The sequence below is a fragment of the Pyrgilauda ruficollis genome, unplaced genomic scaffold, assembly GCF_017590135.1.
Source record: "Pyrgilauda ruficollis isolate IOZ18807 unplaced genomic scaffold, ASM1759013v1 scaffold1, whole genome shotgun sequence".
In the NCBI taxonomy this organism is placed as follows: domain Eukaryota; kingdom Metazoa; phylum Chordata; class Aves; order Passeriformes; family Passeridae; genus Pyrgilauda; species Pyrgilauda ruficollis.
This window is the reverse complement of record NW_024508100.1, coordinates 12,519,792-12,547,436: the sequence shown is the minus strand read 5'-3', so window position 1 is coordinate 12,547,436 and position 27,645 is coordinate 12,519,792. Positions and strand designations below refer to the sequence as shown.

At 37.5% G+C, this 27,645-nt stretch overlaps 1 protein-coding gene across 2 annotated transcripts in view; it reads left to right on the top strand.

Annotated features, from left to right (window-relative positions):
• The first annotated feature begins 2,747 nt into the window (after nucleotides 1-2,747).
• Nucleotides 2,748-27,645, top strand: part of ADGRA3 (adhesion G protein-coupled receptor A3) — a 54,424-nt gene continuing 29,526 nt past the window's right edge. The window contains exons 1-4 of one of the 2 annotated variants that reach the window (XM_041458173.1): nucleotides 2,748-2,771; nucleotides 17,962-18,033; nucleotides 25,183-25,254; nucleotides 27,246-27,317. The gene's annotated coding sequence lies outside the window, so the exon portion shown is untranslated. Of the gene's footprint in view, nucleotides 2,772-3,275; nucleotides 3,495-17,961; nucleotides 18,034-25,182; nucleotides 25,255-27,245; nucleotides 27,318-27,645 lie in introns of those variants that run through there. The other variant, XM_041458164.1, reaches the window with a different exon arrangement.

Sequence of the window (27,645 nt, the reverse complement as noted above, 5' to 3'; positions counted from 1 at the left end):
TCAATTTTGAAAAGTAATTTAAAGTGAACGCACTAGCGGCAAATTTCATGGAGGGAAGGGAAACCACAAAACTGGACAAAATGTGCTTCTTGGCAATTCAAAAGCAAAACACATTCAAAGAAGTTCAAATTACATGGCTCACTGCACAGAAAGCATCACCAGCACCAACAACATCACCAACACTGGTGGAGAATGAGGGGATTGAGGGAAAGAAAGTTTGGAGACTCTTCAAGAAAAAGAAGCAAGAATTGCAGAAAGAAGTGATATTTTAAAGTAGCTGCTACCCCAGCTATAGACAGTAAGCTTTGGGAACAACTTGCTCTCTTTTTTGTATCTATACCAGCTATTATAAGAAAAGGTATTTCATCCCCCTACAAACCTTGTCTTTCTTGAAGTTACATAGGACAACATACTTTGCTGCCCAGGTGGGAGGTTTCACTCTCTTTCCTCCCCGCTCTTCAACTCTGACATTCTTTTCACCCTTTCCTGCCTTGATTCAACTCAACAACCTGGCAGAAAACTAAACACACAAAACCTTTGTTGTTTAAATTGGTTTGTTGAACAATCAGGTAACTACAGCACGTGGAGCAAAAGTGAGGACATATATCCTAAAGGTAAAGGTAGTTGGAAAGGTAGAAGCAACAGGATTTTCTGGTTTTTGAAGCAGCTATACTATGTAGCTTTGTTCTTATATCCTTAGACCAAAACAACTACAATAAAAGTAGTTCCCTAATGAACTTGACCTAGGTATACTGCAGTTCAAAAAACCCCAAACCCTCACATGAAATTTGTTAAGTGACTCCTGTGGGACACATGTTTTGGATTAAGGGCTTTCCTGAGTAAATGTAAGAAAAAACATTTTCAAATATTTGGCACAGAATAGAAGTTGCAGTAATTTGCATGAAAGAGGAAAGATGAAGGGACTAGCATAAGCCTTCAAGAAGAGACTTGTGCTTGAGGCCTTCAAGCTTTTTGAAAACAGGTGAGGAACAGTGGAATTAGATTCACTGAAGAAGCACACAAACTAAGAAGAAAAATTAACAGAGAGCAAGACTTGTAGGTTTCCACAGTAGCAGTTTAAACAGAGGCATAATTTAAAATCATAGTTTTGCAACTGGCATCCACAGCAAGATATCTTGGTAGGAGTGGTTTCAGCAGAGATGAAAGAACAGAACAAATAGTTCAGAAACATCAAGGACAAGTAACACACAAATCTGTACATTAGTAAGGAATTGGACATGACAATAAGATGAAAAGCAGTAACAAGAAATTTGTCTCTCCAGGAATTTAGGAGAATGGAAAATTACGATGGGCTGTGATCACAGACCCCAGAAGCAACAGTTCACCATTTCCATCATCATCATCATCATCTTTAGATTATGTGACCACAAGGATCATCTCACTGATACAACTGATCAAAACATACATTGCCACAAACACAAGGTTGAGAAGCAAGTAGCTTGAGAAAAACACGAGAATGTTTCTTTCAGTAGCACTGAAGTGCAATCTCTTTATTAGCTATGCTGCAAATGTGGCGATGCCAAACCAAAACTCTGGTTGGATTAATAGTCTAAACTGGCATTTACTGCTCCCAGTGCCAGAAAAGGCAGTTTTATGCCTTATCTCCATGCTGATCCACCACCCAGCACAAACTTTTCATGTGGCTATGCAGAGAATTGGGTCATGTTATTGATGTAGGTAAAAATTCTGGGAAGAAGGTAGTCAAAGGAATAACTGTCTAACCCAGCACTACTTCTGAGGGAAAACATATCTTGGGCCATGGTTTGATTTAGTTAATCCATCTTTACAACTCCTGGTGCCAGATCAGAAATTATAAACTTCTATGATGAAAAGCACTTATCCAATGCAAATTAACAGTACAACTTGAATTTGTTTAAAACAGAGCCCAAAATGAAATAATTACCTGTACACTGGTGAATTTCATGCTACTTAGACCTCTCTTCTCTTACAGTTAGTATAACTGTAGCATAAGAGCAAAAAAGCATTGTCAACTTTGCATTTTGTGTCTGACCTAATTTAGTTTGAGTGTAACAGTGGCCTCACATCTCACCCAGATCAGGTTGGTCCTGTTGAGTGACTCAGTGGCACACAAACATCATATTAAAGCTCAGGGACCAGTGTCTTCTTTGCATTTTGGTCAACAATTCCAGTGCTTAGAACATGTTTCATCTTCACTTGAAAGAGGACACAGAATCTAGGAGTAAAGGGTGATTGTGACGTTTTTACTGTAATCTTGTTCCTTTTGCTCCAATCTACAATTCCAACGGTTTGCCAAAATCTTTTGTTAGGTTACATTTAAAACTGAGTTACAGTCTGAGTGTTCAGCATTATTCAAGGACATCTTAGGTTAGAGATTTCGTAAGACTCATTTTGGCAGCTGTTACTGACAATATCTAAAATGACGTTTCTGTGTAATAGCAGGTAGTTTGCAGGGTGTCCTTTGCCAGTTCTCTTCTCAAAGGATGGGGCACTGTGAGTTCTTGGTTAGTTATCAGAACTTCCTTTGGGTTCTGCAAAACCTGTCTTACAATTTTTAAAGTAGGTCCTGCCACTTGTAATTTGATTGTTAGATAACAGTTATTTTATTATCCTCACACCTACCACAGGCAAAGAACATACTGAGAGTTTCAGCTGTCATTGGCACAAAAGCGTTCGCGCCTGGCTGTCCTGACTCCAGCGAAATGTGAGAGCATGACCTAATTACACTCCGGAAAGGAGTTTCAAGTGTGCCATGAAAACACACATTGCAGGTAGGTGGGATTTTGTGTGTCTGTGTGTTTGGGGTTTTTTTTATAGTTGAGATAAATGATACTCAAATAACTTTTGGCTGTCACGTGGGAACAACTGGTTACCTCATCTACGGGGCAAATTTGAGGAAAAATGTTTTTAAGTACTATTTACTTGGCGTTATGAATTTTGAAGCCATCAGCAGCTAGGCAGGGGATTACCTTTCCTCCATAATGCAAGAACAGCAACAATCCTCCTTTTAAGACTAAGGAACTGGAGCAGAAGGGCAAGAGCCAAGTCATGGAAGCAGAGGAGAAGAAAACCAAAGCTTTAGGGAGGAGGATAGGCCTCACGGGGAGTCACAGGGCCCCACCGGGCTGCAGCAAGCGAGACCGCACAAGCTCTGCCCATGAGGGCACCACCGCCACACAGACGCCCCCGGCCAGGCGCCCCTGGCAGCGGCCCCCGCCCACCGCCGCGCATGCGCGGGGCCACGGCTGCCACCGCGGCGCATCGGGCCGCCGCGCTCTCGGCCGCCCGGCGCGGCTCGTGCCCGCGCTGCTGCTGCTGGCGGTGCTGGGCGGCGGCGGAGCCGCGCTGCCTCCGGGCTGCAAGTACGACGGGCGTCCCAAGAGCGCCGGCAAAGCGGCGGCCGGCGGCCCGGCGGAGGTGAAGGTAGTTTGTAGCAACCTGGAGCTCGCTCAGGTCCTGCCTCCCGAGGCGCTGCCCAACCGGACGGTCACCCTGTGAGTACCGTCCCCGCGTGGGGGGTGGGCAGCCTCGGTGCGACGTGGACGGGGCGCAGGGGGAGAGGGAGCCCCGGTCTGAGGTAAAATGGGGTGAGCTGGGGGGGACTGGGAGCGTAGGTCCGCCTCTACTGCTGGAGAAAGCCCCGGGAGCGGATGTACGTTCCATGTTTTCCGGTAGTTTCCCGGGGTGGTCATTTTTGAAGGGGGCGAAGTGTCCCGTAATTCACCGGTGGGGAGGCACCGTCCCGTGGCGCTCACCCCGCGGAACAGCATCCCCAGCTCTCCCTCCTTCATCCCTCGGCAGGCGGGCTGTTTTTGTGCGGAGGCAATTCCTGCTTATCTATTTGAATAACAAGTTTCAAACAGGATATGCAACTTAATCCAAAGTAAAAAATATGTTGCCACTTACTTGAGACGTAAGTGTGCACGTGTAAAGAGAGGCTTTGCCAGTTGTTTTCCTTCCTGGGACATGACTCTAGCAAAGAAGTTCATAGAATGGTTTGAACTGGAAGGGAGATCTCCAGATCAGCTGGTCCAGTCCCTCTGGCTTGGGTAAGATCGCTCAGCACTGGATCTCATCCTTGGGTGGTCCCAAAAGTGAAACCCTTGCCCTTTCTTTAGAGAGGCTTGTTGTGCCTGTGCTGCCGTGGGAAGACTCAAGTGCAACCAAGTAGTGTGCAAGAAAGTCAGTGAAAAGGAACGGAAATATGGGGTCTAGTTTAACGTATTTATCTACTTAACTGGAAATCGCAGGTTTGAAAGATCTACCAGTAACCTGACATTTAAAAAGTACGGAGTGTGCTGTCATGACAATAGCAATCTGCTGCTTTTGTGAACACTGACAGCACTGAAACACCAAGGAATGGTGTTCTTCCAGAAGTCTCAGTGAGGTGTGAACCCAGCAGATGCATGGACCTGGACCTCTGAGAAAAGGGAAGGCAAAAAATGGCAGCTAAATAAGGGTCAAATAGTTGTTCTTACTTGAAAGTCTGCAAAGGTTCAAGCAATATTTCTAAATTACTTGTGAGAAATGATTATAGAGGTTCCTACTTGAAGTTTCTGAAGTAGGAAACAAGGCAAAAAGTAGAAGTGACAATAGTTTGATCAGCAAATCTCTTTTAGTCTTTGTTAGCCTCAAATGCTTTGCAGTTCATTAAATGTTGTGATTATGGTATTATCCATAAAAATTTTGATATAAGTAGATGTTAGTATGGTTGATATGCTGAATTTCACTGTGGGGTTCTTTTGGTTCAAAAAACTTGAATCACAGCTATGATTGCTGTGAAAGACAAGCAGATACCAAACGCAGCAGCCTTGCTGTGAGTGGATCTTTGTTCATCATTGTAGTGACAGAAGAATTTGGAAGAATGGTTCATCTTTCATCTTGATTTTCATACTCCTTCAATATCTAGAGCATATCTTCATACACTAATTAGTAGCTTTCAATTAACCAGCCTTTGAAGTTCATAACAACTTCTAAAATATGTTTCTGATTTGAACTTTTTAGTAGACATAGCAAGAAACAATGTCATTTTTTCATTGTTGTTTGTAGGAAATATCATAACTGTGTTGATACAATTTAATGAACATACACTTCGAAATTTTGCTTAAATATAAAGCAAGGATTATAAAACCAATTACCTCATTTTCCCAAACCTAGCTGTTGTGTTCAGGTTCAGAATCTTGCATGTTTGTTGACTCTTGAGGCATGGCTTTCCATTCTCTCAGAGGTTTTGTTTTGTCGTGTTTTTGTTTTTATATTACCAATCCATGTTAACCTAGATTGAAAGTGTTGGTGATGTGTGGGGTTTGTCACCAAATGCCACTTCACTGACATGTTGATTAGTAGTGCCTGGATTGTTACCTAATCTTTTGCCAAAAATGATGGTTTTTTCTTCAAGCTGATACTTAAAATTGCAGCACTTGGTGAACAGTTTTCTGATTAGAGTCAAACTGCCCTGAGTTATCTTGATTCTGGTGGGATTCATCTATTAAGATAAGTACTACTTCTATTAGATCTTTTTGGATTATTGGATCACTGCAGATATGTAGCTGAAAATAGATCACTTTTGTGTATATCAGCTGCATTTTAATTCAGTTAATTTTCTTTTGTGTTGACTCTATTTTGCACAAACCAGTTTTAAATACAATGACCTATATAGCTTTATGTAACTTCTTGGTTTTTGAATGAGTTGGGAATGATGCAAATGAAGTGATTATATGCAATTTGGAAATACTGATTTCTTCCTTATCACAAGTCAGGTTCTTAGATTTTCAGCAGATTAGCTACTGTGCCTTTAGCATTTACCATTTCTTTTTTCCTGTGGAATACTTTTGAGGACAGTAGTCTCTAGAAAGTGAGAAAATAAGTGAGAAATAGTGGAAATTAGGATAAGCGAGTAGCATCTGAGGATGCTGGCCAGGTTCCTGCATTCTTGCACACCATTGTAGTTAGTGGTTAATGATGATACAGGTTGGACAAGGTCAGTTAATTTGTGTTTGCCACAAAACATGTCATTGTCCCAGTAATTTAAGTCAGTATGATGAGACTCTTCAGTGACAATTCAGAAAAAAAAATCCAAATTTGATTTCAACTGTGAGAGATGAAGTAAGTTTGTTTCATGACTAAGGAAGAAAAGCAGACATGGTTGTTTCATGATTGAGGAAGAAAGGCAGACACGGGAAGAGGACTATTAAAGTATGGAACCGTGTTTATGGGAGAGTAAATAATGTGTAAGATTTCTGGCAGTACTGTAAATTGGTTTTCCTTTACAATCTAGGTAAACTAGCTGTTACTTTATGGGGCACTTAGGTCAGATTCCAAGGTGAATTCAAGTTCATTTATAGCTAAGGAAGAGACTTTTTTCTTAGCATTATATAATAACAACTGATTTGGATGCAAATGAAGGGTGTATGTACATGAAGGGTGTATGTACACCATCGATTGCTTTGATGTTTGTAGGTTAAGCAGACAGATGAGATGCTTTTGGATTGAATATACCAAAACAGGGTGAATGTAGCTGGTTTGTCTGCCATGCTCTTTATTTCAGTAGATATTGAAGCCATTGCCATGTTGCACATTCAAGTGAGGAATGCACTGTACTCTTGTAATAGAAGCCTGAGGTAAAATGTCTGTTGCTGTTGTGTTTCTTGGTGCAAATTCAAATGATGGTGGTGGATACTTGTTTGAACTTATTGGCTATTAGCCATTACTTTGTTTTTTGGGAGAGAATGTGTAAGTCCACTGAAGATGAGCCCGTGAAATTTATTATTTGTTGTGATTATTATTTACCTGTTACATATGTTATTAGAAGAGGAATCTAAATAAACAAAGGAAAAGCGTATGTACTCAGTAAAGAGTTGCATTTCTGGATCAGGAGGCTTACTGCTCTGCAAACAGCTTTGCTTAAGCACATATCCTCATAGGAGCATCAGTGTTTGCACTTAAAGTGTTACAATTTACAAGCCAGAGCATTTGCCTGGGTTAATGTTCAGAGCTTTTCAAAGATACTCTTAACAGGATTGCTGTTAGGAAATATCTTAAAATGTTAGAGTTGTCATCCAGCTCTTAAATAAAATCACATTAAACTACATCCATTAAGAAGCTCATATGCATACTTACTTGGACTTCCAAATATCTGTGCAATTTTTCTATTTATGACACAAATTTAAATTTCAAAAGTTTCAAAGCAAAAGGTCACTGATATTGCAAGAAGCCATTTGTATTGCAATGTGTGATTATATTGTGTCTGAGTCATGTAATGTAAATGTCTTCTGTGGAAGTTTGTCTCTTTGAAGTACATTTCTATTTACTAACTTGATGGTACTCTTGATAGCTATTGATTGGAGTTTGGGGTTTTTTTTTTGGAATACTCAATTTTGGACTGCTAAAGTGCCCAATACTAATAATTTGGGCAGTGATAACATTTTTGAAGGTACAAGGTACTAATAAACCCCATTAAAACTTAAAATTTTCTTTGACCAGTGGATACACAGGCTGTGCAAAATGCATCTTACTTATGAACACAAGGAAGTATAGAGATAGTACTTGAGAACTGGAGCCACAATGTACTGATTCACAAGTACATGGGCATGCCTCTTTGTCAGTGACATCTGACTCCTAAAAATCCTTGGTGTGTAATTTACTGATAGGCTCGTGTTCTACACTGCTATCAGATTTTGTGTGTCTTTTACCTTGTTGAGAAGATGACCAGTTTTGTCCTTTTCTGTATGTACTTTTCCAACATGGACTTGTTGCTGTGAGCTTGTTGTAGGACATTGAGTATGTGTAGTATTCTCTTATTATGTACACTTCTGTATATATTTGAGTATTGCAAGAAAATTCTGATGTCACAATATGACCAGTGTTTTCTTCTAAATTGCAAACTTAGTTCTATCTGAAAAATTATTCAGCTTTGGAAGACATTATGTTGCATGGTTTATTTATATGTGTCCACTGGGATACACTGTCAAGATTGAATAGTGTTTTCCTATTTCATGAAGTGCTGCAGTAATGACTTTAACATACATGGTGGTTTTATAACTGGCAATAATTTTCATGCAATCTTGTATTCAATTATTATATTGATTAATGATTCATATTTCTTTTTAATAAAAAATACTCTTCTGTATAAAAATTATAAAATTCTTTTATGTGCCTTTCTCAATGAGATTATTTTACTTTTGATTAAATACATGAGATAATTAGAAATATGGCTTCTGTACCACAGATACAACTGTGACTGTTGTTACAAGCCTGGGGCTCAGGTTTTGCATCAGAGCTGTGCATTGGTTCCTGTTGAGTTGAAAATAAAGGAGAAGGACAGAGCTAAGTTCTGCATAAGTCTGGAGAGCAAATTGAAGTTTTTGTAGTGGAACTTTTTTTTAATTCTCAGAGCTACCATATTAATGTAAAATTGCCCAATACCTTTGTTCTTAAGTAGATGTCCATTTAAGCAATGCTGTTCATGTGTTCATTAGCCCTTCAGTTAGCCCCAAAGTGACTATTAAATGTTGAATGTGTTATGCTGTTTCTAGCCTCAAGAGGACAGATTTGAATCTTCACAAATTAATACTGTCTTATTTTGTTGTCTTTTTTTGATCAGTAGTATTTCTGGGTTTGCTTCAGAACTGCAAAATACTGAGTTTTTTGTTTTTATTTAATGCCAAGAGTAAAATAATTGAACTAGAATTTGTGCTCCAGTGATGAAGAATGAATAAGTTTTTATGTCTCTATGCTTGCAGTTTGCTCATGTTTCAGAGGTTATTTTTGTAATTTAAAACAACTATGGAGCTGCAAGTTTAGATTTTTCAGAATTTAATGGTTCCCATATGTACTTTGCATGGGCCAGATATGTTGCAGGTTCATGGATTTGTCATTACTACCTTATATAGTTTATCTTCACCATTACAGTCTATAATTTTTAATCTGTTCAGTTTAAATGCATTTTTTCTACTTCTTTAATCCATGAAGATTAAAAACAGTTGAGCATGTCTTTTCATCAGTGATAATAAATGTTTAAGAATGTCAGTCACATAAAGTATGTTTTTGTGAGTTTTGCTTTCTGTAGTTAGATAAATAATGAATTCTAAATTTATTTTAAAAAATTTGTATAATATATTAAATGTCTCTAGTCTTTACCTAGTAAACAGCTGAGAATTTAATTTCCCCCTTGTATTCACTGTTTGGGTGTTTAGCAGTGAAAACTGCAATGCATTGTTGCTGTAGAGTGCTAGAGATCATATCCAGTACTAATGACTGTTTACTTGGATCGCTGTGTTGTGGCTGATCCTTGTGCACTGCCGCAGGCCATGTCCAGTGTTGGGGACAGCTCTGTCCCACAGATCTCCAGGCAGATGCCAGGGCACTGCAGTGCAGAGCTTTTGGGTCCCCAGGGAGCAGACTACCTGCTTTGGTTGTGTGTGATCCAGGCTGGTCAGCCAGTTTTGGCTGGGCTGCAGAGTTTTCACTTCTGGAGTAGGAACTTGACCTTTTTGGTAAGACAGACCAAAAGCTTTTTGGAGGGAGGGAAGACACCCCAACATAATGGATGCAGACTGATTAAAGACATTTAAGAGATAGGCAGCTTAATTCCACAGTTCATTCTGCAATGGACAGTGTGTTCTAGGATTCATCCAGACTCTGTGAGGCTGAGGGCTGTGCTGTCTTTAGGTGTTTTGTTTAAAAGTACAGTCTGTGCCCTCTGCTATGTCACTTCAATCTAGGGAAAGGTGCTTTGAGGTGGGGGCAGGGAGGTTAGAGTCTAGAGTGAGTAAATGCAGAAAGATTGTATTAAGAAGTGGAGGCTCTTGCTGGGAGTTGGGATGGAAGTGTGGGTTTCTCTGAATGGATGTGTCAGTTACGGAGGTGGGAAACCAGAAAACTTAAGAGATATTGAAGGCAGAGCAAATAAGGTACTGAGGCTGAGCAAACTGGCTTGATGTGAGATCAGCAACATTGTTGGAAATTCAGCAGCTATTCCCAAAATCACTAGACATGTTTGACATCTCTATGCCAGTAAGAAAATATGGGTCCTATAAGGAGTGGTAGTGGTATAAAACACAGTCCAGGAAAGTTCTGATGCTGTCCACATGATGTTCTGTTTCCACCTGAGCTGTTTCTGTCAGATACAAGAGCTGCATATTAGCTTCTCATGTTGTTACAGAGTATGTTTACCTTGAAACTGAGTATCAGACAGAGTTTTTGCAATTTACTCTTGGGTTTCTAAAAGCGTCCTGCCAGTCGTTCCAGACAACTTATTCCAATACTCGGACTGTTGTTTTGGGATAACAGACCCTGGTGTAAACAGGAATTTTAAGCAATTCTCAAATTAATTTGTGTGCTGATTGGCTCATTGCTGTTTCTGTGGTTTGCAGTGACTGATTTATGGCTGTGTGCTGCAGATCCTCTTCAACCTTCTCTTCTGCTTCTGACACAGGGATGATGAGATGCAAGGGCTGAGGAGAGAAGATCTCCCACTCTGTGTGGGGAATGTTGCATCAGCATCCAGCTGTCGGTAAAACCGTAGCCTAAACTGGAGCTGGTGTGTTCAGACCTTCGCCTCCCAGTCTGTTGCTGTGCGGATGTTTGTGGGTTTTTTCCCTCCCCTCCCTGACTGCATTTGTCTGGCTCCATGCCTAGTCAGTTCAGGGAGCTAAGCTATCCAAAAACTGTTTACTTCTGTAGGATTAGGATATAAATTTTTGTAAATGTATCTTTGTGTGCCAGCGGCTGACAGGAAGTGCTTGTTAACGTGTCTAGACAAAGCACTTTCATAGAGAGCAGGTACACCTGGTAGGAAATGTCAATACATGTGAGACTGGGTGTGACAGTCTATGATCTAATTAGTACTACTGTGATATGACACAGAATTTATTAATTTATTGGCTATAGCAGCTAAAGTTAGAAGTGGCTGGCAGGGCATCCATGTGTGGTGTCTTGTGTGAAGCAAGTTATTTTCTTGCATGTATGTATGGATTTTTTGGGGGTCAGGTAAACTTGCACTGAACTGTAAATCAGTGGTAATACTAAAAAGTATACAGCTGTTGGCTAAGTGGGAAAATCAGGAGGGAGCAGAAGTTAGTAAAGCAAGACAGTTATTACAGAAACAGTTGATCATGGTATCTTAAAACAATGCAGATGCTACAGATCTGACCAGTGGGGAGAGAACTTGGAGAAAGCTATCTAGAATGAAGTGGTCACAAGGGTTAGACTTCCAGTGCTTTGTATTTGCTTTAGAAATGGCAACACAAGTTAATGTTGGAAGAAATAGGGTGTAGCTGTGTCCTCTGAATTTTCTTCTTGGTAGGCTTTTCAACCTGGCATAAGTATAAGAAAAAAAGCAAAATTTGGTTGGTATATTTGTAATTTCACAAGAGTTCATTTTGAAATTAGTATGATTTTCAGCAATGCTGCTGCTCGTTCTCGCATTCTGTTTTGCCCCTCTGTTCTGTCCTTTTCTAAGGTGATTTTTATTTGGTACTTTTGCATAGAAAACTTGCTGTGTTGCTCCAGTGATTGGCACTGTATTTCACTAAAAATAATTTCTGTCCTTAAGAACAGTTTGTTTCTAATGGAAAGCAATAAATAAAGTGTTGTTGCATACTGAATATCAAGAAAAAAATTCTTTAATAGCACTGCATAGTGAGCATCGCTGCTTGAATGATCCGGGGATTATGTAGGAAAAATAAAGTTTCCTCATTACATTATATAAATTCAGCACATTACCAGTTAAAAATGGAGCAGTATAAGTAGACACAGTTTTAATTCTGTGATTTCATTACTTCTGAGAGGTTTAGTTTACAGTTTTAATATCATTTAATATGCATAATAATGAAATATTGCAGGAAATCTTTTATCTGTTGCAAACTTCTATATTGCAAATGTTTCATTGCTAAGCTTCCTTAATTATAATGTTTTTTATTGAATTGGAAAATACTGTCTCCTTTTGTTAGAGTTTTGGAATTATTAATAGATCTTTCTCTGTATAAAGCTTGTGGAGTGCTTTCATTTCAGAGTTACTTTTAAGCAAGTACTGTTTGTGTTCTATTCCATCTAGGTTTCAAGGTTTCTTTTGCTTTGACACCAGTAATTCACTAGAAGGCGAAATACTAACTTGAAAAATACTGGGTTTATATCCTTGTTAAATCACAGTTTGTCCAAGATAAACTCTGAGAAAGGTCTTTCTTTTTCCATTTTCATGACTTCCAGCAGAAAGCATTTTTCTTGGTCGTTTGCAGATGGCTATTTTAATCTGACTCTTGCTGGTGGCCACTTTCCCAGTTCTTAGAGTATGCAGTCACCATGAATTGATCTGATTTATTATCTATTTCCTGGCTTTCCATTTGTGTCTTTTAAAAAATGTGTTTTGGAAGCTATTTCAGTGTTCAGCTAACAGTTACACTGTTGCCCAGGCTTCATACCGGCTTCTTGGTGGCCATTTTGACTATTCGGTAATAGTGTTAATGGATGTGTGTGTGTTTTAATAATATCCTCTGGATTAGGATTCATGTGCGATGTTAGGAGATGCATTTTAAATTACTGTCTAGTTGACTGCTGTCTACTGATAGTTGTTTTATAGCTGACAAGCCAAAATGGTTTCACAGAACAAAACTTTTTCTACTTAGTGCATTCTAATGATAAAAATGGATCCGGCTGTGATTTTGTTCCCCCTCTGTATGAGAAAGGAAAGTTAGTACATCATCTTTGGTACCTATTGCTAAAATTCCTCATAGTATGAATAACAGACTTTGGATTTGACTGCATTTATGTTTTTCATGCTGAGCATCTACTGCTAAAGGTCTCGCCAGTAGGTTAATAGTCATAGTTGAGTTTCTTTGCAGTTTTGCCAAAGTTGTCTGCCAGTTTATGGAGGAAAATGGAAAATGGGCTTTTGATCCAAGCTATATTCAACAAAGAAACATTTCAGCAATGTTCTTGGAATAGGTGAAAAGCTAGGGAGAGTTGAGGGGGTTTGAGGGGTTTGGTACATTTCTTTTCTTGAGGTACATTGTTTCAGATTACCTCTTGGTCTCTCAGATCTTTGGCTCAGAGGATGAGGGCAGTGCTGTCTTTTAAGGTGACTTGAGATGTCCATAATTCTTTCTAGAACCTACTTTTCAGCTGCTTGTTCTTCCAGGGTTTTTTTGTGTTAATTCCCATGACCATGTTTTTTTTAACACAGGAACTATCATTGCCTGCATTAGTTTCACATTTTATTTTCTGATGTATAAGTGTTGGACAAGCAGAATGTGTTTGTTCCAATCAGGTGTTGTTGATTATTTAAAAGAAAAGAAAACAAAAATGTCATATGGAGCTCATAGGAAATATGGAGCAACAGTGATGTTGGGCTGTGGAAACCCCTTTGTGAATCTTCAGTAAATGAATCTTCATTTATGTTTCAAAGTCATTTGTTAAAGAGTTGAATAAGATGAGGATGAGTGCAGCTCTCATCTCAATGGTAGCTCTCTACTGTTTTCTCTTTAGACTTCTTAATCATGGAAAAGTTAGCATATTTCAGAATTACTTGCCTCTTTGGAAAAATTACAGTCTTAAACTAGTAACTTAGAATTATTATTGATCACAAATAATATCCTCTGCCTAAGTGATACATAATAGTCCATCATTTCATTGTACATTAGTGCACAGAAACTGTGAAAGTGACTATAAAACATCTACTTCGAGGTGGATGCTTTATTACGTTTTGTCTTCTTGTGCCACATCTCTTAATACTTCAAATAATGTATAGACTATATATTAATAGCAAGTTTTAAACTGCATTTTTTTTAAGATTACACAACATTTTTGGATGATGAAGTGTTTTAAGTTATATGGAGTGTTGTAAAATCTATCATTTATTGTACTAAACTTTATGGTTGAACAACTAACAGCCTCTGCAGAGAAAGTACTTAGTCAGTCTGACTGTAATTTGTAAATCACACTCAAGAGAGAAATTTACCTTGTACCCAGATATTCAAAAGCATCTACGTTAGGCCTGTTATTTTATAGGCAATGTCAGAAAACTTTTTTTTTTCTTACAGAGCTGTTATTTTTATTTAGTTTAGATTTAGTTGAGTCAGTTATAGCTACTTTTGAAGTGGTTCCAGCTCCATTGTGAACAACTTATTTTTCTGGAAAAAACACAGGCATATCAGTAAATCTTTAGATGAAGTAAATTGTAACTAAAATACAAGTTAATTTCTGTGCTACCAAGGATTGTAATTTGCTTGCTTGTGTTGACTTAGATCAGTGTTTGCTTGTGAACATCATGGGTTTTTTTCCCTTCATTTCTCCTGAAGTTTGGAGTTGGTATGCATTTTTTTCTTGCTGCTGCTGCTATGCCTTATGTTCAGTTTGCATTAACTATTAATGATTTTAATAAGCTCCTTCATTTGCTTCTTTATATATTATTACTATTTTTCTTCATGCATACATTTCTGAGATCAGGAAGGATGTTGAAGTAGAGCTGTACTTGATTTGGTTTACTTGTGAATGTATCCAGTACCTTCCATTTTTACAAATAATACTTTATTTAGGTTGAAACCTTTTTCTCTTTGAGTAGAAGGGGTCATTTCAAAGACTTTATGATGTGTAATTTTAATGCTTCAGGTAAAATTTTGTTAGTTTTGTGGGCATTCCAATTTGTAGATGATGATTGTTATTATTACCACCAAACTTGCACTTTTGCAAATGTACCTAGTGGTTTTGTGTTAAATGTTGTGCCATTCTTGATGGAAAGAGTCGTTGAAATACACGTACATTTTTTAAGAGTACCTGGGCTTCCTTGGTTTTTACATGTGTTTTTAAAACCAGCACTGTTTCTTTTGTTCATCTAGTTTATGATGAACAGCTGCAGGCAAGGGAAAATTTTCCTTAGTTTCTTCCTGTGAGGTAGCTCAATGTATTGGACTACAGAACTATGTTTTCACAAGAGCAAATGCTCCTCACTGACACTCTAGTAGATGTTACAGGCCTTATAGCAATACAATAGCAATTTTTCAGTATAATTTTAAGTATTTTTTCCCCTTCTTCATTTCCACCCTTCCTGTGATCAGTCTTTATCTGGTATTATCTGACTGTGTAGGATACTAGGTTGATCACACTTGTGTATTTGACATATAAATGAATCTCCTGGGAGTTGTCCTAGATAAATGTGTAATTTAACATTTGCATCTTGTGGGGCAATGGGCACCAAGGATGTGTTGAGATGAGCTGCAGAAATATATGGTATGGTTGGAAGATGAGAAGAAGGAATGGAATCTCTTCATTTTAGCATCAGAACATGTTACCTTTGTTGAATGATTTAAGGTTAACTTCAAGAATTTTCAAACCTTCTTACCATCAGGCTGGAAATGAAAGGATTTTCAAACAGTTTGTTCAGCTGTCTTGACATTGTGTATGTGAGATAAGAGAGAGAGATTGAGTCAGAGCCAGAATTTTTGATAAAAAATGCTTGCTCTGTGTTTGTCCAAACTACAGAGACTTGAGGTAATCTTTGAGAAACCTGGAGGAGAAAATTATGTAGTGTAATAGAGAATTGTATCAAAATGATGCTGTTTTCGTAGATTGCTACGAAAATTTTAGTTTTTATCTTATTATCTGTATTTTAGTTTTATCTGCATTTTAGTTTTATCTTATTCATTGTGTGTTTTGAAGTATTAATCCTTGTCATTACTTAGTAAATTTTATGCACTGGAGGAAAGAGGGGGATGTGTGTGTGTTTGGTTTATAGCTGTTTCAAAGGACATGTGAAAGATGTAGTGGACTGGAAAGAAATCTCATAGTGTGGCACCTTTAAGTGCAGAAGTAGTTATCCAGCCTGAAGATGTAATTGGTGTAAGTGAAGAAGTGTGGGGACGTGTTGGATATGAAGGATGAATTTGATAGAGGATCTGTCTGAAATTGAAGTGACTGTAGCAGAAGTTGTGGAACAATCTGATGGTGAATAATTTCCAGGACAAGGTTGTGTGACTGAAGAGCTTTTAGAAGAACTTGGGAATGAAATTTCTGAAGTCTTGCTTAGAATGAACATGATTTTTGAGGACTGGAGGATAGCAAATGCTCATTTTTAAGAGTTCATCACCACTCGCATGGTTCCAAGTCTGATGTTTGTGTTCAAAAATCAGTAGAACTTATAATAAATATATTGGATACCTGGATAAAGATAAACGTACCGTGGAAAATTTATATTTCTGAAATGAGAAGCTCTTCCCCACAGTCCTTTGGTGTTCTTCAGAGTCAGCAAAATATTTACAAGGTTGATCCAGCTGTTATAATGAAACATGCTTTTCTAAAAGGTGTGTCTATCCCTTGCCAAAGGCATTTGATGAAAAAAGTACGTCAGTCTTAAATGGAGGATCATCAGATGAGCAGCTGACTTGCTAAAGGATAAGAAGAGGGTGTGGAAATAAATTCTTCTCAGTGGAGTGGAGTCATAGAGAACTGTAATGCACAACTTATTTCCTAATGACCTGTAAAACAGTGTGAGTAAGGGGTTGACATAGTTTAGTGAGTTGATTGATGTAATAAGGATGAGGATAAAGTGAAGAATTTTGGAAGAAGTTTGTGAAAGTAAGTGGGCTATAAAAAGGCAGCAGCAGCATACTGTAAAAAATTGAAACGTTTATTGGGGACAAAACCACTGCTGTCTTATATAAGATGATGGACATTGAGCTGACTAGAAATCTTAGATTCTTAGCACAAGTGATAAAGGCAGATTATATGTTAGGAATTGCTAGGGGAATTGTAGGAAACAGAACATCATTATTCCGGTATGTAGATTTGTGACTTGTCTGTGTGTTGCATACTATTTCAGGTCTGGTAGTCTTACCTCACAATTTTTTTAGTGTAATAAAGCTGGAAAGAACTTAGAAATTATTAAGGTGGCACAAATGGCTTTTCTGTAAAGAATAATTAAGTACAACATGTATTTTACTAATAGAAAAAAGACATCTAGTTTTGTACATAATTGCACATAGTAAAAAGAGGGTAAGTGGATGGATTGCTGTGTGTTTCACTTTTTAGAAGTGGGGAATATTAAATAAAGCTGGTAGGAGGTGTTTTTCAAAACAAGTGAAATGAAGTATTTTTTATGGGTTGGAGAGTTGTACTGTGAACCCTTTTGTAAGGAGTATTGCAGATGCCAAAATTTGACATGATTCAAAAGGAAAATAGGCTATTTTGTTTTGGTTTGGTTTTTTGTCCAACAGAGAGCTATGTGGTTGTTTAGAAAGCAGGTCCTTCTAAATAAGGAAATATCAGCCATACAAAGAATTTCCTACCTTGAGGATAATTAGCATCTGCTGTGATCTGTGCAGATGGCTGTGATTGGAGGATAGGGCGCTTGGCAAGATAGGCCTGATCCAGTTATTTCAAAGGAGGAAGGAATTTGTGGTTGTGTTGTGCTTTAGGAGAAGAAAGGCTCTTAGATGAGTGCTTGCTGGGCTTATTTGCAGATGTTTTAAGAAGATTGCATTGAAGAATAGGATGAGTGTGTGAATGATGGCTGGGAAAGGTAGTACAGTCTGGGAGAAGTGCATGCATGTGTGTGTGACTTAAAAGGGGAGCAGAGGAAGTGGGGAGCAGGCAACATGCTGCTTGGTTTGGAAAATCAAAATGGGCACAAAAGACAAGAATGTTTAATGTACTAGTTTGTTCTTTAATGCTTAATTTCTACTACACCACTTCTGGGTCTTATTAGCATGATCCTAGTTGGGTGTACTTCCTTTCAGATGTTATATGTGTAAGCTTGCATGGTACTTAAAACAGATGACATACAAAAACTTCTTTTTCTCCTTCATAATATTTAAGCAGTACTGTTATATACACCTCAAGACAATGAGCTAGGCATTGCAGTGTGATACACAGGCTGTTAAACAAAAGAGTTACAAAAAAAGTGTAAGCTGTAGCAAAAAAAAATAATTTACTAGACTTATAATATTTGTTCTTGATTGGTTTTGTTTACAGGATTTTGAGTAACAATAAAATAACAGAGTTGAAGAATGGTTCCTTCTCTGGATTACACCTTCTTGAAAGATTGTAAGTACTTCTTGGAAAGCTATTTTCACTTTAAATTCAAGTGATATACTGTTTGTTTCAGTAATAATTTTCAGAACAGAATGTCTTAAATAAGGGATCTGTTCTTTATTTTGATGTATTTTTTTGTGATTGAAGAGTTAACATAGCTGTTCGGAGTTAACAGAGCTGTGTTCTCTTAATATGAGTGAATTAATTATACAATAGTATGAATGGCACATAATAGCAAAAAAGGGATAGTCTCACCTGCAGGTGAAAGGCCAGTTTCAGTGGGAATTTTACTAGAATGCTATGATAGCTGGATTTGCTTTGTTGGTTTTTTCATTATGCAAACACTATGTTGTAAAGAAAATTACTTCTTTAATTTCTTAAGTGTCAAACCATTTATTGAACAGTTGCAAACTATATTTGTAGGAGAAGCATATGTATTAGAGCCCCTAAGAGAGACTGGATTTATTAAAGATTTGTTGTTGACAGTTACTTTGAGAGTTTTACTGCTTACTTCACAGCTTTGGTATATGCCAGAGGTACAGGGGGATGGGAGTGAGTCTGATGGGAGTAACTCCTTGGATATCTTTTGCTTCCTGTTTTCACTTTCTTTACAGATGATACATTGCCTATGAGATAAGAAGCAGCATTGTAGCTTCTCTTACAGTCAGCCTTTTTCCAGCTGGTAGAAGGTCTGGATTGGCAGGTTGATCTACCTGGGAGCAAGCATAAACTTCAGAGATAAGGATTTTTCTAGGCCATTTGACTGGGAAAGTAGCCAGTTTCATAATCATCTCACAGCATCTAGGAAGAGTTCCAAATGACTTTTGGCTTCAGGGAATTAAAAGTATTTCATTCTTCCTCTAAAACTCCAGTCCCAGTCACCTGGCCTAAATAAATTCAAACACTTCTACCATTCCCTCTCCCACGTACCAGAAGAAAGCATCTTTTCACTGGCAGATGAGCTTTATTGTAGAAGTAAGTTGCTGTGCCAAAGAAGCAAGGTTATCAGCAGTGATGGCATTTGATTAGGTAATAAAGGCATCTGCTGATGGTTGTTATTTGTTGAAACTCATTATAATTTTCAGACAGGAAATACTTGAAACTCTAGTTAATTTGAGATAATGATTTAAGTTTTCTTCATGAATCCAAATCCTAATTTTCTTTAAAATCATAAGAATGCAGCTTTCTTCCATTTAACCCCTGTCATTCGTAAGGGTTTTTTAGGTTATTTTAATGTCTTCTGTCATGAGAAAAGAAAGCAGCAAGGCTGGCATCAAGTTTTGAGCATTTAAAGTGAGCTGTGATAGCAGTGTTTTAGAGGGTGTGGTAGTCTCATCAGAATGAGAACATTCTTTATTGTGCACTATTGTAGAAGTTAATGCATCAACAAAAGATTAATAATGGCCTGGTGTCTTCATTATAAATGGAGGGATAACAAGTGTGCTACACTAAATATTAATGATAATATTTTTTTTTTCCTTTTGTACATGCAAGACTTGTTTAAAAGCCATGGTTATTTAACCACAGTAAATTTTTCCTCTTTAAATGTTTTATGACCTTGGACAGAAACTACTATTGTAATGAAAATAGTTTTTCAGACTTAAATAGATAATCAATTGTAAAAGGAAAAACAGTTGAAAGTCACAGTAACTATTTTAAACATTGACATTATGTTAAGTAGTTAAAAATTATTTTCCTGATGTTCATTGTGAAAACTTTCACGCCTTGAAAGTTGCATTTTTTGACATTTTTTGCTTATTTTTATTTTGCCTTACTACTCATACTTCCCTTTGTTTCCTTATGAGTGTTTAGTGCTTTGTATATAAGTTCCTTTCATCACATTTAATTTAAGAGATGAAATGAAGATAACAGAAATAAATTCTCAGTATTTAAATAGTTAATTCAGACAGTATGATTGTCACTTTACTGCTTACTAGGGGAGAGAGTCTGTATGCATGTTTGTTCATTCCTTGTGATGTTACACTTGATAGGAAAAACATTTGCCATTTCACTGTAGTGGTTTTCAGGTAGAGATTATGTATGTGTTAGTACTGGAATGGCCTGCCTGGGGAGGTGGTGGAGTCACCATCCTGGGATGTGGTTAAAAAAAGACTGGACGTGGCACTCGGTGCCATGGTTTAGTTGAAGTGTTAGGGCTGGGCTGGACTTGGTGATCTTGAAGGTCTCTTCCAACCTAGTGATTCTGTGATATATTTAAATAAAGCCTTTAGAACAGTAAATCAGAGGAATATGTCAGGAACATGTATCTGCATAATAATTGATTTAATTTTAATCAATACTGACAACTTTCTAATTCATCTGTTAACATACTAACCTTTTTTGTCCTGTTCAGTTCTTGAAAATTTTAATGAAAATGTAGATATTTTTTAATAGTTTCTGTCATTGTATTAATTTTTCTGGTAAATTTGGGGGACATGGTGTTTGTAACTGGCAACTTGTTGTACTTTAGGTTATCATTTTACTCAGACTTGTTATCACTTGGCCTCATCTGCATCAGATAATTCTTTTATGTTACTATTGAAAGGGATATAGTTTTGGGGCATACAAGCAACAAATAAAACAATGAGAAAGTGCATTAAAAATGGTGGCCCCAGGTAGACATAATAAAACATAGTTTTAATAAATAATAATATTTACAGATGTATTAATTTATGATAATGTGAATTTGCTAATGCCTTATTTTGTAAAGAGAGTGATAAATTTACCAAAATAGAAGTTTAATTTTACTGGAAAGTGAAATGTATGTTAATAAGAGTAGAAAATGACTATGCTATGTCTACATCTATTCTTACAGGAAAAAAGTATGCAAATCAGAGTAATCAGGTCAAAAATTTTAACAAATGTCTTAGGTGGTAATAAAAGTGTCTGTATAAAAAGATGCTAAGTATTTTCATCTCCATTATGTTTTCATATTAATTTGAAATTCAACAAAGGCAAGCAAGTGCAAAGGATCTTGCAGCAGGGGAAGAGTAGCCCCAGGCACCAGCACAGGCTGGCACTGACCTGCTGCAAAGCAGCTCTGCAGAGAAAGACCTGGGCTCCTGGTGGACAACAAGATGTCCACGAATCAGCAGTGCCCTTGTGGCCAGGAGGACTAATGGTACCCTGGGGTGCATTAGGGAGGGCACTGACAGCAGGTTGAGAGAGGTGATCCTGCCCCTCTACTCAGCCCTAATGAAGATCATGTGGAGTTCTTTGTCCAGTTCTGGGCTCCTCAGTACAAGAGAGACATGGAGCTCCTGGAGCAGGTCCATAGGAGAGGGTCAAAAATTAAGGGACTGGAGCATCTCTGCTATGATGACAGGCTGGGGGAGCTGGGCCTGTTCAGCCTTGAGAAGAAACAACTGGGAGGGGAGCTCATCAATGTCTGTCAGTGCCTGAAGGGAGGGTGGCAGGAGGATGGAGCCAGGCTCTGCTCAGTGGTGCCAAGCAACAGGACAAGATGCAACAGTCAGAAACTGATCACAGAAGTTCCACCTGCACATGAAGAAGAACTTCTTTACTGTGCAGGTGACAGGAGATAGAACTGCTTTCCCCGGAGTCTCTCACGCTGGAGATACTCAAGAACTATCAGGATGCAATCCTATTCCATGTGCTCTGGGATGATGCATGTGGCAAGGAGGTTGCATCAAATGACCCACTGTAGTCCCTTTCAGCCTGACCCATTGGGTGGTACTGGGAAATGTAAAAACTCGGTCATAAGCATTTGTTTGATTTGCCCACCAAAAATGTACACCACAGAGAGCCAAAGAAAGGATAGGCTCTCTTTGTAATGTGTGTAATGTATAACTGTTACTATTACAGAAATTACTATTTCTGTAATTTCTTACTTTGTGCTCTTTCTTCATTTCCCTCTTGAAAAAGCATTTCAAATAGGAAGAGTTTATGGTAGCTAATATGTTTGCTGTCTAACATTTACTTTCAAGTAGTGTTAAGGAAGTAAAGATAATTTATCCAGTGGTAGGTAAGAAAACTTAATAATGTACACATGTCAGTATGTTTGTATAGGCATAGTTTGTGACTGCAGGATGCTTTATTAATAATTAAGAGTCTTCATTGTGCTGAGACAGAAAGCAGTAAATTTTCAAGTATGTATACATGCACTTTTAAATCATAGATAACTGGCTACTGAAATGTTTCATTACAAACTATAATAAAATTAAAAGGGTTTTTTTGCATAGCAAACCATCTTTAAATAGAAGTAATCTTTTACTAACATACTTTTTACATCTCAACAAGAACATAAGGCATAAAAAAAAATTTCGTTGTTAAGTTGCTATTTGTTGACTTATTGGCTTTAATAAAGGGCTGTTCCAATTTGGCACAACAGGAACTTCTGTCATGAGAGTGATTAAACAGAGTTGTGTGATGGTGAAATCTGCATCTTGTGAGGTTTTCGGGCCTTTATTGGATGTAACAGAGGGGCAGTTCATCTGATTTAGTTGTAATTTGAGCCAGAATTTGGTGTACATGGCTGACCTCGATACATCTCTTGAAACCTACGTTTTTCTACTATCCTAACATCTGTTAGTGGCCTTCACTGATGAATATGGGGTACCCTTATTTACAGTGTGTTTAGATTTAGGAGAAAATTAAGAATCTTTTCAGAGATTCTCAGTGTAAGATTGCTCTCCTGCCTGGCTAGTGATTTGAGTTGTTGTGGGGGTAGAGTTTTTTGTTTGGCTTTTTGTGGTTGGTTGGTTGGTTGTGTTTTGGGGGGTGGGGGGCATGGTTTTTTTGTTTGGGGGTTTTTTATTTGTTTTCCTTGTTTTGGTTTTTAGAAGGATTCTTGATGGTGGAAGATAAAGTTAAGGTAGCATCTTTTATATTACACTAACTCAAATAATTTTTTGCATTTCTTTTGGAGACATTTTCTTCCATTTGGACAAATATGTATCTATAGATGTATCTTGTTGGTTGAGCTCTGCCAAAGAAAAATCAACATCTGAAATGATTAATTTCCTCTTGCTAAAGCTAAAATATGGTTAATATAAGTGTATTCATTGGTGTTAAAACCAGCAAAAACATTAAAGCCAAACACAACTTTCTAGTAAGGTTGTCTCCCCCACCTCCCTTTTATGTGAGAAATACAAGTCTGTTGGTTTAACCACCGCTGTAATTTCTTCATTTAAAGACTGTCCTACATGCTGCAATCCTGCTTGCATAGGCTGCAAGCCTGTGTTGCATTAATATCTTTCACTGTTTCTGAAGAGCTGCTAGACATGTCTGCACTGTCAATTTTGAGATCTTTTGGTATCTCTTTTGTTTCACAGATTTCCTCTGCAAATACTTTTTGGTAGATTTATGTACAGCTAGTGCCTACCCAAGGACTGCCACTGTGAAGGGTAAAAAACCCAACCAAATAGCGACTCCCCATCTGTTGTAGCTGCAGGCTGAGAAAAGTCTTAACACATTGGACGTTCATTGATATGAATCCATTGCAATGGATTTATGAAAGTGGTGTATCAGGGAGTACTCTTGGAATTTATGGAGTGAAAGCAAAGATCCCTGATAGTCTAGACTAGTGGATTTCCAAGGCATGTTGTGAAGGATTTCCAAGGCATGTTGTGAAGGTTTTTCTCCCTCAGTGGTTTCAACAGTGAGGTTTTAAGTGGGAGTTACATGATTTTAAATAAAAATTTGAAATATGAACAGTAAGTGTAATTTTTCTTCCCTACTTCAAAGATTGATGGTAAATGAGTGATGAATACCTTTTATTAGTCTCAGATTTGCCATGGTCTGGTATACCAGGGTGTTTATATGTCTGAAAGAGCCAGTTCTTCAGGCTCCTGGTACTACTGCAGTAGAAGTACTTGGCAGTTCCTGCCGCCATAGCAAGGGAAGAAAATAAAGTTAAGAGAAGTGTGTATATGAAAATTAATTTACTGCAAGGTGAATTTAACGTATTTCAGGTATTTCAAATGTTTAGGTAGAGCATTCAAGCGTGATCTGTGTGCCATGACACTGTCTGTTGTACCATGATTTGTTAATCTGTCTGCAGGAAATGCTGTTGTGAAATCTGGGGATGAATTCTGTTTTTACTCATGTATATCTGTATGATGGTAGATGTAATCCTGTTGTACTGTTCTCGTTCAAGCAGAATTATTAATGTTGTGGTAGGTGTAGATCTTTTCGTCATCTACATTGCAAATTTAATCACTGCTTTTGAATGAAAATACTACTTTTCAAATTTAGAATGTTTGGATATGACCAAGGAGAGAGAAACTTTACATATAGTAATAAGTGCCTGTGAAGTTTCAGATAGTAGTAAAAATCTAGTGTGACTAGGACGGTGGAATTAATTTTAGCATTCATGCGGTGATAAAGTTTGTTCAAAACTGTATAGGTGCTATCAGCTGCTTTCTGTGACCTTTGAAATTAAGCTGTATCTGCAGAATATCTCAAGTTAGGAGTTAAAACTCCTATATCACTTGTACAATTAATAAAGCAGTTTAATTTAATCATTACTTTATGTTTCTCATTACAGTCTCTGGAAACTTAATTTCAGAGCAAACTTCTAAATCTTTTTTCAGCAGCTGTATTTGGGATTTTCAAAGAGGGCTTTGCTATTGTGCCAGCAACACAAGTGGAAAATTTCAGTGTTGGGTCTTCAGTGTATTTTTAAGATCATGTTTTGCTTTTTTTGGTAGATGTTGGGCACTACTGAAGTATTGAAAATTGGCTATAGAAGACAGCATGTGCTAGACAGTACCATGCTGTGTAATAAACAGGTGTCTCACCCTGCATAGCTGTAAACTGTTCACGCTGTGGCAAAGTACCTTTGAAGCTATATTATTTCACCTGATATGAACTGATAGAATGTTTAATGGAATACATGTGCTGTTTCTGTTCCTCCTTGTAGCTAAAATATAGATTTTTCCAATTTTGAAGGATGCTATGTTTGAGAAAGTAAAAATGTGGTGTTGGGTTTTTTTATTTGGTGTTTTGTTCTGAGTTTTTTGGTGGGGTGGTTTGTTTGGTTTTGGGTTCTTTGTGGGGAGGAGGGGGCGGTTTGGTTTGGGTGGGGTTTTTTTTTTGAGATTCTCAAGCAAATTGAGACAAGTTACATGTATCTTTACAAATATCTCTCTTTTAAAGTGTATTTTATGGTAAATGCTTTGTCTTAATTTTTCTCCACAGGGATCTTAAGAACAATCTTATTAGTACCATAGATCCAGGAGCTTTTCTGGGGCTTTCATCTTTGAAAAGACTGTAAGTAGTATATCTAGCTAGTCAGTTTAAACAAAACAAATAAAAAACTTCTCAGAGAGACTAAGTCTTAACTTCTGGAAGTTTAGATAGCAAAGTTATTATATATTAAAAGTTGAAAAAAAAAATATATATATATGCTGTCTAATATATACATGTGTTGCAGTATAAGGACTTTGCAATTAAAATTGTAAAGCAGGTATGTTTTATTTCTAGCTGGGATGCATGGGGGATATTTTCACCATACCTGTGTACCTGGTGAGACAGGTTCCAGTTTAGCTACAAATTGATCCCACAAGCTCATATCTCCCTGCCCACCCATTCCCTGCCCATTCCCCACCTCTTTGCGCTTCATACTATAATTAGTTTTCTGTGGTGCCTTCTGGTGGTCGTGGGCAGGGGCCTTCTTGGGTGAAGTAAGAGGCCTTCCTCAGGTGCTGCTTTTTGACCTCATTTCTGGGCAGGCGCAGAGGAGGTTTGGCTAACTCTCTGGTCAGTTTGTCCTGGCCAAAACCAGGAGCCTGATTTTTGCTGGCTCCTTAAGTGAAAGGTTCTGCTTTATCGGTTTTCTACAATACTTGAGTCTTGCTTTGCTGAGTTTTCACAATATATAGCTTACCTTTATGGCCTTCACCTAGCAACTGTGTTCTTAGTGTTCTGTTACGAGTTGTTTCTACCTAACAAGTTACACTCCTATGTGTTCTGTTACAACTTGTTTTTTCTGCTTTTACAAACTTGCTAAATAAGCTATGTATATTTCTGTTTCCCTCCTCCCTAAGTAGATTATATGCTTCTAAAATTCTGAATTTTTGTAAACATACATGTTTCTTATATCAGACGCATGTATAAAACAAAGTCTGCTTTCAGCCTTATGACTGAAGAACATCCGCTGCTTGTGGCTTGGCAGCCTCTCTTGTTCTGACAGTTGCTTGTATTATTCCTTTTTTTTTGTACTTGAGTGGCTTGAAACCTCACTGGGTGGATGTTTGTTCAGAGCCTTGATTCCATCAAGTCTTGTTTTGTTGAATGTTAAACTTGGGATTTTTATTTTTCAAAGGTCACAGTGGAACATAGAGTCCCTTGCTATTAATACTACACTGAGGTTACAGCACTATTAATGCTGCTTTAAGGTTTTGCCAACATTCCCATTAACATATTTTTGGGAGATTTATGCTTTGGCTGCAAAAGTTCTGTACCGGATCAAACTTGAAAAACAAAAACTCAGCATTATTGGGTTTTTTTCTTTTTTCTTTTTTTAAAACACTTCAGAATTTGTAATATTGTTACAGCTTTTTAGTCTTAGTGATTTGTGGTACTACCTCCCCTGTCCTGTTTCTTTCTTAAATTTTTAGAGTATATGTGTTAATTTGTTGATCTGGCTCACTTAAGAGGAAAGTATATTGGCAACTGCACTTCTGAAAACCTTAAAAGTAAAACTGAAGGACCAATTCTGGATCATTATTTCTTGCAAACTTAATTTTTATTACTTTAATAATTTTTGGTAATTTGATTCAAGACCCATACTGAAAAATATATAACTTTTAAGTATTTATTGAAGTATATTTATAGAAATGGTCTTACTTATATATATAATAAATGCACTGGTATAGGTCTCTGACATGTTAAAAATTAAGTGATGTACTCTCTGTGTATGTGTATATTTATACAGACACGTATATAAATACTGCACAAATAGGAAGATTTGCTAGGTAGGGATGTAAGCCAAGCCTTTTTAAGGGGACTTAGTGGTAAGTCTAGACTTGTTGAATTGTATATGGACAAACTATAATTAGTTAAGAGATGGATTAAGTTGTCTGTGTGCATGTGTAGACACCCATATAGCAGTACCTTGTGGGTTTTCCTGAGAAAGACCAAATATGCATGTGGTGCAATCTGTTACTCATGAATTTTTGTTCAAATGCTTCTGTTAGCAGACTGTATGTTGTTTGGAAAGAAACCAGCTTGTTCCAATTTTTCCTTTTTTCTATTTATAGAGACTTAACTAATAACCGAATAGGCTGCCTGAATGCAGATATATTTAGAGGACTTGTAAACCTTATTAGATTGTAAGTATAATTTGTCTTATATAAATACACTTAAGTTTTAGCCTTGTGTAAGTTAACCTTCTTTGTTTCAAGGGGATTAGTTTATTTAAGTGTGCTCTTTGAAAGACAGCCAGTGCCTATGGCTGTGGTTTGTGACTCAGTAGCAAGCTTAAAAACAGTGCTGGGGCCAACCCAAACCACGCTATTCAGTGATCTGTTGGCCTTGCAACTGTTTTCCAGTTTCTTGAAATGTGTAGCTGGGATGGAGACAAGGAGACTGTACAAAATATTTTCTTTAAAAAAATATTTCAGCCTTGTAGACTCTTTCAGTATCCACACCTTATACAGT